The sequence below is a fragment of the Pongo abelii genome, chromosome 4 (assembly GCF_028885655.2).
Source record: "Pongo abelii isolate AG06213 chromosome 4, NHGRI_mPonAbe1-v2.0_pri, whole genome shotgun sequence".
Classification (NCBI taxonomy): Eukaryota; Metazoa; Chordata; class Mammalia; order Primates; family Hominidae; genus Pongo; species Pongo abelii.
Window position 1 is genome coordinate 36,836,896 of NC_071989.2, and position 15,706 is coordinate 36,852,601.

The 15,706-nt window shown below is 41.2% G+C and overlaps 1 protein-coding gene across 1 annotated transcript in view; it reads left to right on the forward strand.

The window, feature by feature from the left end:
- Window positions 1–7,451: 7,451 nt before the first annotated feature.
- SLC1A3 (solute carrier family 1 member 3) overlaps window positions 7,452–15,706 on the forward strand; it is a 92,624-nt gene continuing 84,369 nt past the window's right edge. The window contains exon 1 of the mRNA XM_024246855.3: window positions 7,452–7,567. The gene's annotated coding sequence lies outside the window, so the exon portion shown is untranslated. The remainder of the gene's footprint in view (window positions 7,568–15,706) is intronic.

Here is a 15,706-nt window from a genome sequence, read left to right on the forward strand (position 1 = left end):
GTCATCAGTCCTAAGGCCAGCTAATAATGATAGCTGTGACTGAGATGGCTTATGACCCAACATCTTGCACAATGGAAGTTAGGAGTTTTAACTGAGCATGTGGTCAGCTAGAGACTACAGTTCCCACCCTTCTAATGAAACTTGGCACAATCAGGTGACCAAGTTCTGGAACATGGAATGTAACCAGAAATGAAATGAGCCACTTCTGGGCGATGTCCTTAAAAAGATGAAGCATGTCTTCACCTGGCCTTTTACCTTTCTTGCTTGCTGGGATGTGGTAAGGGCCAGAGCAACCATCTTGGTCTTGGAGCTGGAAGCCATGTTAAAATGTGGAGGCCCCCTTATAGCCACAGACTTCCTACCTCTGGACAGAGAGAAGAATAAACCTCTATTATGCTCTGCTACTGGAATTTGGAGTCTTTTTGCTATAGTAGCTTAGTCCATATCCCAACTAATGTAATAGTTAATCGTTATATTGACATTTTTATTATGTGGCAGATACTCTTCATCACGTTATTTAATTTTCACAAATGTCATTGTGAAGAAGATAATATTGAAGATGAAGAAATTTAAGCTCAGAAAAGCTTTGCAACTTGCCCAAGGCCACACAGCTAGCAGGTAATCAAGTTAGAACTCAAACCTAGGCCAGATGATTTCAGAAACTATACTCTTAATCACTATTTATCCCTTTGCTCTGTTCCACAGCCTTAAAGGCATAGGTAGATCTCATTCAGGCTTGCCAGGTGTCCCCAAAAGCGCCTAGGAAAAAATTCTTGTATACAGTGGATGCTCAATAAATGTTTGTTGAATGGAATGATTGATCTTAGGAAAACTTTGTGAAAGTTTCTAACTAAAATAATGTGATACATGGCTGGGCATGGTGGCTCACGCCTGTAATCCCAGCACTTTGGGAGGCTGAGGCGGGTGGATCACCTGAGGTCGGGAGTTTGAGACCAGCCTGACCAACATGGAGAAACCCCATCTCTACTAAAAATACAAAACATTAGCCAGGCGTGGTACCACATGCCTGTAATCCCAGCTACTCAGGAGGCTGAGGCAGGAGAATTGCTTGAACCCTGGAGGCAGAGGTTGCAGTGAGCTGAGATCATGCCATTACACTCCAACCTGGGCAACAAGACTGAAACTCTGTCTCAAAATAATAATAATAATAATAATAATAATAATGTGATACAGTTAACTGTTTCTGGTGACCAGTAGCCTGCATCCCTATTTTATAGAGACTACTATTCTCGGTGCTTAATACCAACAAATCTCTTCCCAGAGAATACCATGTATTGGAGCACTTTTTGTCCATATCATTATTTATCTTACAATCAACAGAGAATCTATGTGAATTATTGGGAAAAAGTGTTTAGCCTGTTTCAGTCATCTATATTTATTTACACAGCTGTTCTTCCCCTTGTTCAAGCAGAAGACTGTGGTTCAGAAATCAGAGACGGAAATAAAATTAGGGGCTTTTTGAAGACTGCTGTGTGGTATCCTGCATCCTGGGCTCTCAGCAGGGATGTGGGGTCCAGGGACTTTCAAAGTCTTTCTTTGTGCTATGTTAAGGGTCCTGGTAGCAAGTGAATAGTGCTGAGGGCTTGGGGCTGTGGGAGAGGTTATTATAAAGTACCGGCATCCTACTGTGAGGGCTGAATGTGTTCCCTCCTTCAGGGCTCTTATCTGGAGCGCTTCGACAGAAAGGGAATAGAACAGAACGTCTGAACTGTTCTAGGGTTGTCTTCAGCCCTCCTCTGGGAAAACTTTTAGCAAGAAACACAAATCAAGGGGAAGCTAAAGAATAATTTTTAAAAAGGGTCTTCAAACAGTAACAGCCAGGCTTTGTTTTTTTCAATTAAGGGGACAAAAAGAAGAAATCACAGCCAATTTTCTTTCCAATTAAGTCTCATGGACCTCCCAAAATACAACACAGATGCTGTGACGAACACTAACACGCTCTTCAGTGAAGTGTGCTTGAACTCAGTGACACTTAGAGAATGATTTTTGAAACTAAAAATTTAAAACAAAAACAAAACACAGAGAGAGAGAGAGACCATAAAAGCTTATTATAATCATGGCTTGCACTAACTCTATGGGAGGTTATGCAGTAAAGCTGAATTCTTTCTCATCAGTACATTCAAAATAAATTCATTCTTCTCTTTCACTTCCAATACAGATATACATTTAAGATGATTCTTCCTCCTATGTGTACCTACCATACGATATTAATATATCAGTTTAAAACTAAGCATTATTTCATGTTAGAACATATGTTTCGTAAGAATGACCATGCCCTAGAATTTCATGAAGCCATGTGTCCCAGGAAGAAGTTACTTGGGTAGGAGGGCTAAGATGATCCTACCACCTAGAGGACATTTAGATTGGGAGGAGCTAGACAAACATTGAAGAGACTTGCTTGACCCACTGCTGGTCGGTTTTAATGAAGCCAAATCTCATGGAACAGGGGCAGAATGGGTGGAGAGTGAGTGATCAGCCCTGGCTAATTCTAGTTTCAATTCAGCAAATCAGAATCACGGTTCACGGCAGCAATCCCATGGATGCCATTGAGTGTAACCGCCCAAGGGTTTCACCTTGCCCGCTGCCTAGACAGAGCCAATTCATCCAGACAGGGGAACTGCAAGAGAAAGAGTAATTCACGCAGAGCCGGCTGTACAGGAGACTGGAGTTGTATTATTACTCAAATCAGTCTCCCTGAGCATTCGAGGATCAGAGCTTTTAAGGATAACTTGGTGGGTGGGGGAAAGTCAGTTAGCCAGGAGTGCTGATTGGTCAGGGATGAAATCATAGGGAGTCGAAGCTGGTCAGTTCCTGGGTGGGGGCCACTAGATGAGATGAGCCAGTTTATCGATCTGGGTGGTGCCAGCTGATCCATCAAGTGCAGAGTCTGCAAAATTTTTGAATTTTGAACCATATGAATATATTAACTATTCAAAAGATAAATAAAATGGAAATTATTTAAAAATATGAATTATTTACTCCCTGATGGTGGTAATGGTTTCACAGGTATATAGCTATGTCAAAACTTATCAAATTGTACACTTTAAATACGTATAATATTATATCACAGTAAAGCTACTAAAAATATGATAAATGACAAATTTATTCACTATCCAATAAATACTATTGGGATATTTGGCTGCCATTTTAGAAAGTGAAATAGAAAAGTTAGATGCTTACATTACAGCAGACAAAAAAACATATTCCAATTGGATTAAAGTGCTACAAGAAAAACAAAACAAGCTGGGCACAGTGGCAGGCACCTGTAGTCTCAGCTATTCAGGAGGCTGAGATGGGAGAATCATTTGAGCCCAGGAGTTCCAGGCCAGCCTGAGCAAAAGAGCAAGACCTCATTTCTAAACAAAATAAACAACTAAAATAAAAAGGAAAACAAAACAAAGCAAAAGCCCTATAAAAATTTTGAAAGAAAATATTGGAGAGTTACAATGTATGTTTATTACTTTTGAGTGGGGAACGCCTTTCCAAGAAATACACAAAGCCTAGAAGCCATGGAGAAAAAGTAACAATAGCAGACTTCACCCCCCAAAATGTAAAGCCTCTGACAAGAAAGACACCATGAATGAAGTTAATGTCATTGAACAAGGCACCAAGATATCCAGTAGAGGCTGGGAGCGGTGGCTCATGCCTGTAATCCCAGCACTTCGGGAGGCTGAGGTGGGTGGATTGCTTGAGACTAGGAGTTCAAGACCAGCCTGGGCAATGTGGTGAAACTCTGTTTCAAAAAAAAAAAAAAAAAAAAAAAAAAAAATATATATATATATATATATATATATCTCCAGTAGAATATATATCCAGTAGACTATATCTTTAGAGATAGCAGGGTCCTCCACTATTCTGCACCACAGGCCCCTATCACAGTCTACTGAAGCGCCTTCTCAGATGACATCTGGAGATATCTGAAACAACTGTAAGGTGATATGAAAATATCTGTGATTTCTATGGGTGACAAAGTCCGAGTACTGCTAAAACTCATGTAATTTTCTGCCTACATCCATTAGTTGAAGGAATTGCTGAACTTCAACTAAAGGTTAATGAAAATAAAGATGTACTATTTTTCCCATTCAAGTTCACAGACCCCTGGAGCCTATCCACAGAACCTTTGTAGGGTGTCTCCAACCCCACGGGCAGTGTTCCAGGGAAAGGTCTTGGCATAACCTCAAAAGACAAAGAAATGCAAAGGGTAAAATGTAGAGGTCCAATCAAGCAGTTTAGCCCCCTGGGGTTGCTTAAATTACGTGCCCTCAAGCCTTCAAATTCATAACAGAGAGAAAGAAAAGAACACCTTCCTTCATATGGCAGCGTGGAGGTGAAAAGCAGTGCTGTGTGTGCCCAGCTCCATATGTCACACCCAGCCAAAATCTCTAGGCAATGGGCAACATGACTAGCTGAAAACAGAATTCCAAAAAATTCCCCTAGGAAAGCATCCGAAAATTGTTTGGATGACATAATTATTTTCTTAGCAGGTATGTATCTATAATCCTGGAGAGATTTAGAATTAAATGCAGAGGTGAAATAAATAAAACACATAGTATTCTTTGCTTATGCCAAATTAGGGGAGACTCTGAAACTATTTGATGTTTTCAGTTCTTGTAATTTTAAGATAATTTGGCATGTTAGATAGGACTTCTGCTTTTTCCTCCCTTACCTCATTATCTTCATTCCAATTCCTTGATATCTTCTCCACCTCTAGACATTGGAGAGCCCAGGGCTTTTATCTGTTCTCTAGCTACACTCACTCATGCCCCATAGGAACACTATCTATAGCGGATAAAACCAAATCTAGTCTCAAACCAGACCTCTCCCATGAATTCATTCTCTCATATCTAACAGTCTATTCAACATCTCCCCTCGATTGTCTCAAATTTTGACTTCCTGCCCTGACCACATCCCACAAGTCTGTTCTCAGACTTCCCCAAATCAGTAAATTACAACTACATTCCTACAGCTACTCATTCCAAAAACCTTGGTTTTAGAGTCATTAAATCTTATATAAAAATTAGGCTAACAAAATGAGGCAGAATAATAGAATAGAAATTGGATTAGGTATAATACCAGCTTTTGTAATCATGTTTGTTGTACTAGCATGTATAATGTTAAATAAAACAACTTTGACCATTTAATTTTTAGTTATTCCACCCCATTTTGGTTTTGAATCTTCTCCTCCATCTTCATTCATTGTCACGCTTCCTTGGCATGATTACACAGAGTTTTAAATTCCGTGTGTGCCACAGATCCCAAATATAGAGCTCCAGCTTCACCTCTCTTGAGAATGCTGTTGCCACCTAGAGATTTCCATTGGAGATCTACGAGCATTCAGAGCTCTTCATTCCCATGCACCTAACTTGAAACTTCAGTCCTCCACCTCATTTTAGTTAGTCTATTTACCTCGTTGCTCAAGCCTAAAACTTCAGCTTTGTCTTTCACAGCTCTTTTCTTATTTTGTCCAATTTTTCACCAAATCCTGACAATTCTTCTTCCAAACCATATCCGTAAGTTGTAGCACTTCTCCCCACATTTATGGTTAGTCACCTTAATCCAAGGTGACTTAATCCATGGTTAGTCACCTTAATCCAAGCCACCAACAACTCTCACTGGGTCTTTTCCAATGGCCTCCCAGGTAGTCTCTCACCCTGCTAACCATTTTCCACAAAGCAGCCAGTTAACCTTTAAAAAAAAAAAAGAGCCATTTCCTTCTTCTTCATGATGTCCTACAGTGACTTCCTATTTCACTCTGAGTGAGATCCAAAGTCGTTTCCTAAAGCAGTATGCATTTATTTGTTTGGGGTCTGTCTCCCCCCACTAGAATGTAAGTTCCATGAGGGTCAAGGCGTCTTCTCCTTTGTTCACCACTTTAACCACAGCACCTTAAACAGTGCCAGGCAGACTGGGGCTCAAGAAATACTTGTAGCACAAAAAGAGAATAAACTGCTGAATGTGGAGTGAAGGCTGGGAGTATAAAGCAGTGGAGGAAGGAGGGCAACACTAACATTTTAGTCTATATTTTGTACACTTTTGCAAAGAGATGTTTTGAAGACTTCAGTCTTCAAAAATCTAAAAGGAAAAGAAAATTTATTTAAACTTGTTAACGAGTCCAAGCTCTAAATAATGACTGAAAGGGCAATAGAATAAGATAGCAAAATCTGTGAGTCCAATATGGGTAGAGCTGAGGAATCTGGAAATGTTAAATCAACTTTAAGAGGAAGAGGCTGGGCGCGGTGGTTCACACCTGTAATCCCAGCATTTAGGGAGGCCGAGGCAGGTGGATCACTGGAGGTCAGGTGTTTGAAGACCAGCCTGACCAACATGGTGAAACCCTGTCTCTACTAAAAATACAAAATTAGCCGGGTGTGGTGGTATGCGCCTGTAATCCCAGCTACCTGGGAGACTGAGGCAGGAGAATCTCTTGAACCCAGGAGACAGAGTTTGCAGTGAGCCGAGATCATGCCATTGCACTCCAGCCTGGGCAACAAGAGTGAAACTCGGTCTCAAAAAAAAAAGAGGAAGAACAGGGCTTGGTGTGGTGGCTCTTGCCCATAAGCTCAGCACTTTGGGAAGCCAAGGTGGGAGAATCACTTGAGTCTGGGAGTTCGACACCAGCCTGGGCAACAAGCAAGACCCCCATCTCTACAAAAATAAGCAAATAAAAAATTAAAAAATAAGAGGAAGAACAGATAGAAGCCATACTCTAGTCTGTATTGACTTTGTAATGAGATTCAAATCCCAGCTTTGGCTGGACACTGTATCCCTGAAGAACATCTGTGCCCTTGCCCACTCCTATTTGTTCTTTTCCATTTTCTCACCCTCACAACATCGATTTCAACTCATACAGCCAATGGGCGTTTTAAAATGTCCAGGCAGCTCCTTTTGAGTTAAGATACACCTGAAGGAAGGGTTTTCTTCCATAAAGCCTCAACATCTCCAAATAAAGATTGCAATCTCATCAAAAAGACCCAAGAGAATACTTCAAAATGGACAACCAGCAACCAGTGAATTCTGCCTAGCTAGAAGCTCCAGACTTTGAGGACTCGTGGATTTGTGATGATTTTTTTCTGCCTGTGATGAGAAATTGGGAAGACCAGACATTCCTGGTGGGTAAAGGAAATGCCAGAGAGGAAGCTCCAGGATTACCAGTAAATGCCTCTTGAAAAGGGCCAGTTTTGGAAAGGTAGGATTTGCTAGTGCCTGGCTATGGTAATGGGTTTGCAGGAAACGACTGATGCAAAGCAGGGTTAACCTGAAGTAAATTTACCCCTCAGCAGGCCTCCTTTCCTTAACTCCGCCCCCACATATTTTAATCAAGAGGCAAACTCCCAGGCTGGGATTAGACAGGGACCACATTTTAATCACTAAACTTTTTCATAACAATAGGCCTCACGTGATGGTCCTAACTTCCTGGAAGATTTTGAAAGAAAAACTGGGGGGAAAAAGATCTCTGAATCCTTTGGGATTTAATGGAGGAAAGGTGCAAGTCCAAGCAGCTCTCTAGAAAGAGGAGACTCTAGCTACCCTGTGCAGGGCTTGAAGGGTGAGTTCCATCTTAAATATTACATTTGAAAAACATAGCAAACATCTAAAAAGAGGTTCCCTAATAAAATTATTCACTCTCTTCTACATCTGGTGAAAGGTGCTTCTTCTAGTCTTGTCTCTCTGCCTTGTGAATGTTAGCAATTATGACGATTTGGTGAATCTATTGCCCTCTAAGACAGGTCTTCCTCTAATGGAAGAAGAAAAACCAGGGTTTTAATCAGAGCACGGATGGGGGCCTGTTTCTGCTGATGGATATCTTGGAATACGGAAGAATGTTGGCCGCCTGGGGGTTGCTCCCGTGGTATCTGAGTCACATTTGGATGTTTGGGTTTTTTAGTTTGTTTGGTTGGTTGTTTCGTTTTGTTTTTGGCTCATGGAGATTGGGTAATTCTTGGAAGGTCTTGAGGCTGATTTTGTTGTGGTTGGTGTTACTGCTCGTTCTGCCAGGTACTAGAAAACAGACTTTAGCATTCTCCGAAGTGCATTAATATAAACCTATTTTTGATTTTGAAAGTCACACCGAAAACTTCTTCTTCCTTTTTTTTGAGACAGAGTCTTGCTCTGTCGCCCAGGCTAGAGTGCAGTGGTGCGATCTTGGCTCACTGCAAGCTCCGCCTCCCGGGTTCACGCCATTCTCCTGCCTCAGCCTGCCCAGCAGCTGAGACAGGCGCACGCCGCCACGCCCGGCTAATTTTTGTATTTTTAGTAGAGACGGGGTTTCACCATTTTAGCCAGGACGGTCTCGATCTCCTGACCTCGTGATCCGCCCGCCTCGGCCTCCCAAAGTGCTGGGATTACAGGCGTGAGCCACCGCGCCCGGCCCAAAAACTTCTTTTCAACCCAAGAAATGCTGCGACTGCCTTGTCAAGAAAGCAAGGTATACATCTTGTTTCAGCTTTGTTCCCACTCCTCAACTTGTCCAGACTTGGAACTCTCTACTCAGTCTTTTCTCTGACCTCTTGCCGTGGGTAAACAGCTATCTGGGCCCCCTTGCTGGTACCCTCACAGGACTTGTCTTGTTCCTGCCATTTCTTCCTCCTGGCACGCCTCTGCCTAGCTACTCCTAACTGCAGAAAAACCTTCCTCATCTTTAGAGTTCTTTCTGAAATGCTGCCTCTTCCATGAAACCCTCCCTTTTCCCCCACAACTGGAATGAATTCATGTCTGTCCTGTCCGCTGAGGGATTTTATGTTTTTTCATCTCTCATGAGGTCTTCCTCTGACACGTATTTCATTGCACATGTTTTCCCTACCGTAATGTCAAGATCCTTGAGGACTGCCACGATTTTGCCCCACTTTCTGTATCCCACTTTCCCTCCAGTGCCTTCAAACATAGTGGGAATCTGTAGAATTCTGAGGGTGGTATTTTCATCAGGACTGTTAGTCCCAGCAAAGCAGAATTGTGTCGCACTTAAGTTCCCAGGCTTTAAATGCAAGCGGACTAGGGTAGAATCTTGGTCCAACCACTTAACCAGCTCCTGACCTTGGCAGTTGCTAATTCTCTGAGAATCTTAGTTCCTTCATTGGGAAAGTGGTAATAATAAAACTTAGTAACAATAGGATTGTTGTGACAAGTAAATGAGGCAAATATAAAACACCTGGCATGGTGCTTGACACGTAAGTCTTTTCAAAAAGACTTAATAAGTGGTAGCTCTTTTATTATTATTACTATTACCATTAGCCATAAACTTCTGTACAGAGACCAAAATATTCTTACCACATGTTGATCTATTTAAATAAATTAAGGGTGATTGCTCTGGAGAGAGGAATTCATGAGCCCTACCAATTCTATCTTTTTCCAAAGACTCTTCTATAAAGAGCAATCACTTTCTAACAGTGCTGACCAATAGAAATATAATGTGTTATATACATAATTTAGAATTTTCTACTAGTTACATTAAAATAAGCAAAAAGAAGCAAGTGAAATTAATTTTTTTCTTTGTCGCCCTGGCTGGAGTGCAGTGGCACGAACACAGCTCACTGCAGCCTTGACCTCCCGGGCTCAAGTGATCTTCCCATCTCAGGCTTCCAAGTAGCTGGGACTATAGGTGTCCGCCATCATGCCCAGCTAATTTTTGTATTTTTTGTAGAGACTGGGACTGGGTTTTGCCTTGTTGCCCTGGCTGATCTCAAACTCCTGCACTCAAGCAATCTGCCAACCTTGGCCTTCCAAAGTTCTGGGATTACAAGGGTGAGCCATGGTGCCCAACCAAAATTAATTTGAATATATATTATTTATCTCAATATATCCAAAATATTACCATTACAACATGAAGTCAATATAAGTATTAATGAGATATTTTACATTTTGAGGGTACTAAGTTTTCAAAATCTAATGTATACATAATACATAAAACAGCGCATCTCAAATCCTACTAACTCTATTCAAGTGCTCAATGGTTACATGTAGCTAGTGGTTACCATATTGGGCAGCACAGATTTATAACATAGAATTTGAAAACCTCTCCCTCATAAATGAATCCTATCATTCCAGGCTTTCACAGAATGTAGTTGGTACTACAAGACAATGTGTTTCTCTGAAAATGGTTAGGACTGGGAGTGCCAACTCTAGACTCTGGTCTGGACTCTGCCATTTACTTGGATAACTTTGGGTAAACCATTAAATTTGGCAGTTTTATTTCCTGCATTTGTCCTGGGGCTTAGCTAGGTCACAAGGCACAAAAAATAGGACTGCCCTCTTCAACTCAGTCTGTCTCATTGCCACCTACCGTCCCTAGGAATAGGCCTAAGACCTGAGACAGAAACCCCTACACATCGTAGCTACGGTTGAACTTTTTTTTTTTTTTTTTTTTTTTTGAGATGGAGTCTGGCTCTGTCACCCAGGCTGGAGTGCAATGGCGCTATTTTGGCTCACTGCAAGCTCCGCCTTCAAGGTTCAAGCGATTCTCCTGCCTCAGCCTCTTGAGTAGCTGGGACTACAGGTGTGCGCCACCACGCCTGCTAATTTTTGTATTTTTAGTAGTGACGGGGTTTCACCATGTTGGTCAGGCTGGTCTCGTACCCCTGACCTTGTGATTCACCTGCCTAGACCTCTCAAAGTGCTGCTGTGGTTGAACTTTTAAAACAAGCCATGTTTTGAAGAAGATTTATTTATTTATTTTTTTGAGACGGAGTTTTGCTCTTGTCACCCAGGCTGGATGGAGTGCAGTGGCGCGATCTAGGCTCACCACAACCTCCGCCTCCTGGGTTGAAGCGATTCTCCTGCTTCAGCCTCCCAAGTAGCTAGGATTACAGGCATGCGCCACTATTTATTAATTGAGGTATCATGAATACTGTGGAGTTCTTGGAGTTTAACTCATGCTTTTCGTTTTTCCCCCAGAGGTTACTCCAGTTTATGGGAATTTCATTCTTAGAATTTGAGTACTTTGAGTTACCCGATCCAGTCATTTCCAAATCTTGCCCCAACAACTTGGAACACACTCAGGGTCCAGATGCTGGTGGTTGGGGTTAGGGAAGAGAGAGGAGGAGGGGAAGCTAGAGGAAGGGTGAATCAGTGGCTCTGCCTCCCGACTCTTCAGGTTTATAACTGATGTGTCATGTTGCTTGTTTCATCATGAGATTTGATTAGAACAAAGGGTTAAAAAAAATTGAAACCCAGACCTCACCTTACTCTTCAGTTTGGAGGAGAGGACCTCCTACAATACTGTATTTGCCCAACCTTGCACCACTCGGGTCTCCTGACCCCCAGTCTCCACGCATTTTTCTCTAATGTCACATGACCTATCCTGATTTCACCTATTGATTATTAAGCAATTTTGAAGCATCTACTGGACTTCAGCAAACAACTGAGGCCTGGAGTAGGAGCAAACTAGTCATCCTGCGTTAATTCTATTTCAAGCAAGTGTGATCCATCCTTCCTGGGGAGGCAGCGGGATGAGGAAGGAGGCTTGCATTTGCTTCTTCTATGACTCAAAAATGAACTGCCTCATAAGGCAATGGGAATTCCCTGCCTGGCCAAGGAAAAGGGGATTGTTAAGCATTATGAAGGCTTTCTTTCCTGGTCTTTCAGCTTAGAGTCAATCCATAGGCACGACAATCACAGAAGATAGAATTTGACTCAGGAGCACAACCCAAATCTTGAATGTATGTTTTAACGCTTACACTAACTTTATTCTAACCTTACCCCCAGATTCCTATGATTGCATCCAATGTCCAAAAGTTATTTCAGCCACTAAGGTTGATTTTTGCTCAAGGCCCAGTTTCCACCGTTCACCCTGTTTTCTCAACCCAAAACTGCATTTTCTGTTGCTTTAAAAATTTGCATATTTTCTCAGTGCTGTTTCTGACTTACAATAAACAATACCCAGACCTCCTGCCAAAAAAATGTCCAAATGCGAAATAGTTGCTATAATAGTCGTTTCTGTGATGGCAACTTTGAGCTGTGTGCTTTTAAATTATAATTACTTTTTTCCTTACAAAAGATGTGTATCTGTCTTGATTGCTGTAATTATGATTCTATACCAGCAAACAGTTATAAAAGATTCATGTCATCACTGTGCTTCATAAAACCCATGCCCCTCAATAAGCTTCCTTTGGTGACTGTATTATGTTTGTGTTTAATTTGTGGCAGGGAAATCCTAATGAGAAGCCATTAATCACTGAGTGTATATAAAAATTTGTGTCCTTAACTAAACAGACCAAAGTGGATATGGCAAGCCCGTTATTGGCATGACATGATTTAGAATCAGGAAAGCGATTTGAGAAAAACAATCTAGTCTAACCTAGTTTTACGGATGACATTCAGAATTGGGAAGGGAGAGCATGTGGCTTAGTGACTGCACACATAATGGGACCAGGAGCCCAGAGATGCAGGTTTGAAACCTGAACTTGGCACTAAGGAATTATGGCACAAACTGACTTGACTTCCTCATTCATCCTCGCTTCCCAACTGTGATGTGTAGAATCCACACATTAAGGAGGTACCTCACCCAGGGAGCTACCTGGGGGCAAGAAAAGGGGGACACTGAGGCAGGCTGTGACTCCCACCCACCCCGCATTCAATTAGAGCAGCCACACTTGGACCTATTTTACATTGTAATGATTGAAGAAGGAACTCATTGGCTTTTTTTTTTTTTCCTTTTAAGTTTGATGTTTACTGACTTCCTTTCTCCAAATCTTAGAATTGGAAATGGACTGATGAACCCTCTTGTGTTTGTGACTGTGTTGCATCTGTTTATTGGTGCAGCAACTCTTTTCTGAGCACCTTCCGTTCTGGTTCCTGAGTATGCAGTAGTTATCCATACAGGCCCTGCCCTCAAAGACCCTGCAGTCTAGACAGGGAGAATTGCAGCACAAAGTGGTAATGACTCTGGAAATTTAAACCCAGGGGGCCTTGGGAGCACATAGGAAAGGCAACCAAGCCTGTTGGATTTGGGGAGTGGGAGGAGATTAGAGTTGACTCCCCAGAAGAAATAACAGATTGTAGGCTTTCCTTTTAATGTTCTTTCCTTTCTTTTCTATCTGTCTTTAAAAAAACTCCTGGGGGCTTCTTCTGGGAAAAGATGAGAAATCAACATGAAGAACTCTTGTCTTAGCGCTGACTATAATCCCCAGCATATTACTCAATCCCTACTGATCTCCAACATCTGGGTCTACAGGACCAGTAATAATAGAGTAGAATAGACCTCAAAGTATTATCACGAAGATTAAATTAGACAATGTGTGTAGAAGTACTTAAAAAACTATAAAGCCCCGTAAAAATGTCTGCTGAAGGCTTCAATTCCAATCAACCTACATAATCTTTCCCAGCTAAACTGATATTCTTGGTTCTACAAAGGCTTGACTCATGTTGAGCAACTGGGAAAAATGTCACTTTTCAATATAAATAATAATTGATAATAACATGTGTGAAGCCTTCATTAAAAAGCAGACCCTCTTTAGCTTTAGAATGGAGAAAACATGTTGTTTTTTAAGGCATCATTATGTCCACCTGTTGGCTTACTTGTGATAAAAATAACAGTTGGTGTAACTTCTTGCCATGTGAGAATCTATGTGGGGGGGTTCCTCTTGCTGGTCTTCACCTTTGTGTTGGTGTTCCCTAGGCTTCTGCCCTTGCTCAGTCCTCTTCTGAAACCCCATCAGAGGTCAAAACAGAAGGACTTCCTAGAGCCACATGCTGATAACTAACTTGAGTGAAGTGAGTGGGACAAGTGGGCTGGAGAGTGCACACTCCACCTACAGGAGGCAGCCTTGGCTCAGTGTCAGCCGACCACTTCAAGGGCCTTGATATTCTCAAATGGTCAGTATTTTTCAGTGTGAATGTGAACTCACCCAGTTTGTAAATTCTCCTCCTGCCCCTTGACTTCCTAACCCAAGTCTTAGTCACTTCAAGGCTTTGCATTTTACCTAAAACGAAAATTACTTCCCTGCTTAAATCCTGTGGCTGGCTCCCCATTGACTAGGAGTGGAGTTCAAGTTGTAAATTTGGCCCCTACTGGCCTGTTCTCCAGCAGGAACTGCTACTGGCTCCCTGCCATGCCACACTATGGCTGCTATGGGCAGGCACCTGCTAGAAACAGTGTACACAATGTGGATCCAGGCACGGCCCCTTCCCTTAAGTTGCTACCAATCTTTTTGACATACTAACTGGTAAATAGGCCTCAGCACACAGCAATCTCATAACTTTCTGTTGGGCCCTGTCCTGGCCCACTGCTTAATAATTACGATGCATTTATGGAAAGAAACTGGTATTTGGAACACAGTGGTTGCTCAATGTTTGTTGAAAGAATAAATGAATGTGATAAAGTTAATTTTAGTTCACCTCTCTGTAGTTGGATGTTTTTAGGCTTCATATGACTATAACTTTAAAATAAAACCCAGTTATTTAAAAATTCAACTAATCAGACTTCACCACAGGTTTTTTTGTTGTTCTGCTTTTTACATTCATACTCAAGAAGAAAAAAAATCAAGACAAAATGGAAGACAACTACCACAAGTTCTTCTACACCTACTGCCTCTAACACATCCACTGTTACACTCTGGGGTTAAGTCAGGTCCTGTTCATTTTCTTAGCATTCTACAATTTCCAAATTCTAGAAGGAGAATTGACATTCATGATGATCCTAAAATGCAAGCTATTTAAACAAGGAATGATTTTAAAACCATCATTAAATTAAAAATCAACTTGGAAAACATCGAAAAAAGATTAAAAGGTTTTCTAATCCATTTTGTTGCTCAAAAAAAAAAAAAAATCCAATTAACCAAAATTTGCTAATTTTAAATGGTGAAGTTTGACTGGCCTGTACCATGCTAAGATCAGCACGTGCTTATTACCGTAATCTCTTGTTCTTCAAACCAATAAATGCTCCCTTTAAGGACAGGTTGGATTTGGTTATTTCTTGTTATACTGACATTTTTTTCCCAAAAGAAAGGATTTACCGATAACATACTTAATCACACAATGTTCACAGAAAGATCTTGACAGATTTTTTCAGCAGGAACAGCATTTGCTGCTGGTGTTTGTGTTTTTTTCATTTGATAATACTAACATTAACATGATCCCCCAGGTTCTGTGTCTCCCACCCTGAGTAGCTTTAAATGAAATATAGCATACAGAGACTTGTTCATAATTTCTTGATCTTTCATTTATTTAGTGTTTCTAGAAGGAAAAAAAAAAGATGTTTTAAAGCTCAAGGGACTTAACTATAAAGTAGAGGGGAAAAGGTAGAAATACACGTTGAGGAAACCCAGGAGGCCCCCAGGCATTACTTTTGCTATAGCTTTCCAGAAAGAGAAAGTGGTGCTTAAAGAAGTAATTCCCAATGTTTCCCTCCAGACTAAAATTGGATGAACTCTGAACTGAGACTCTTTGCATCTCATTTTCTCATTAGGTTTTATTACAGCCAACAAAACTTTCAGTGGTGAATTATTTCCCTTCTCAACAGAATACCAGACTCCCATAATGTCTACACAAACAGAAATAATGAAATGGTTTTTAACCAAGCTTTAGGGATTAGAGAGGGAAAAAAAAAGTAAAAAAGAAAGGGCACCAGGATCTTCCCATCTCTATGCTAACCAAAGTGTGGTTTTCCAGCCCTTTTTCTTGCCTATTAAAAAAAATAAAAACAAAAAATGGAAATGCCACTGGGCTTGAAACCCCATTTAAAATCAGATTTCTC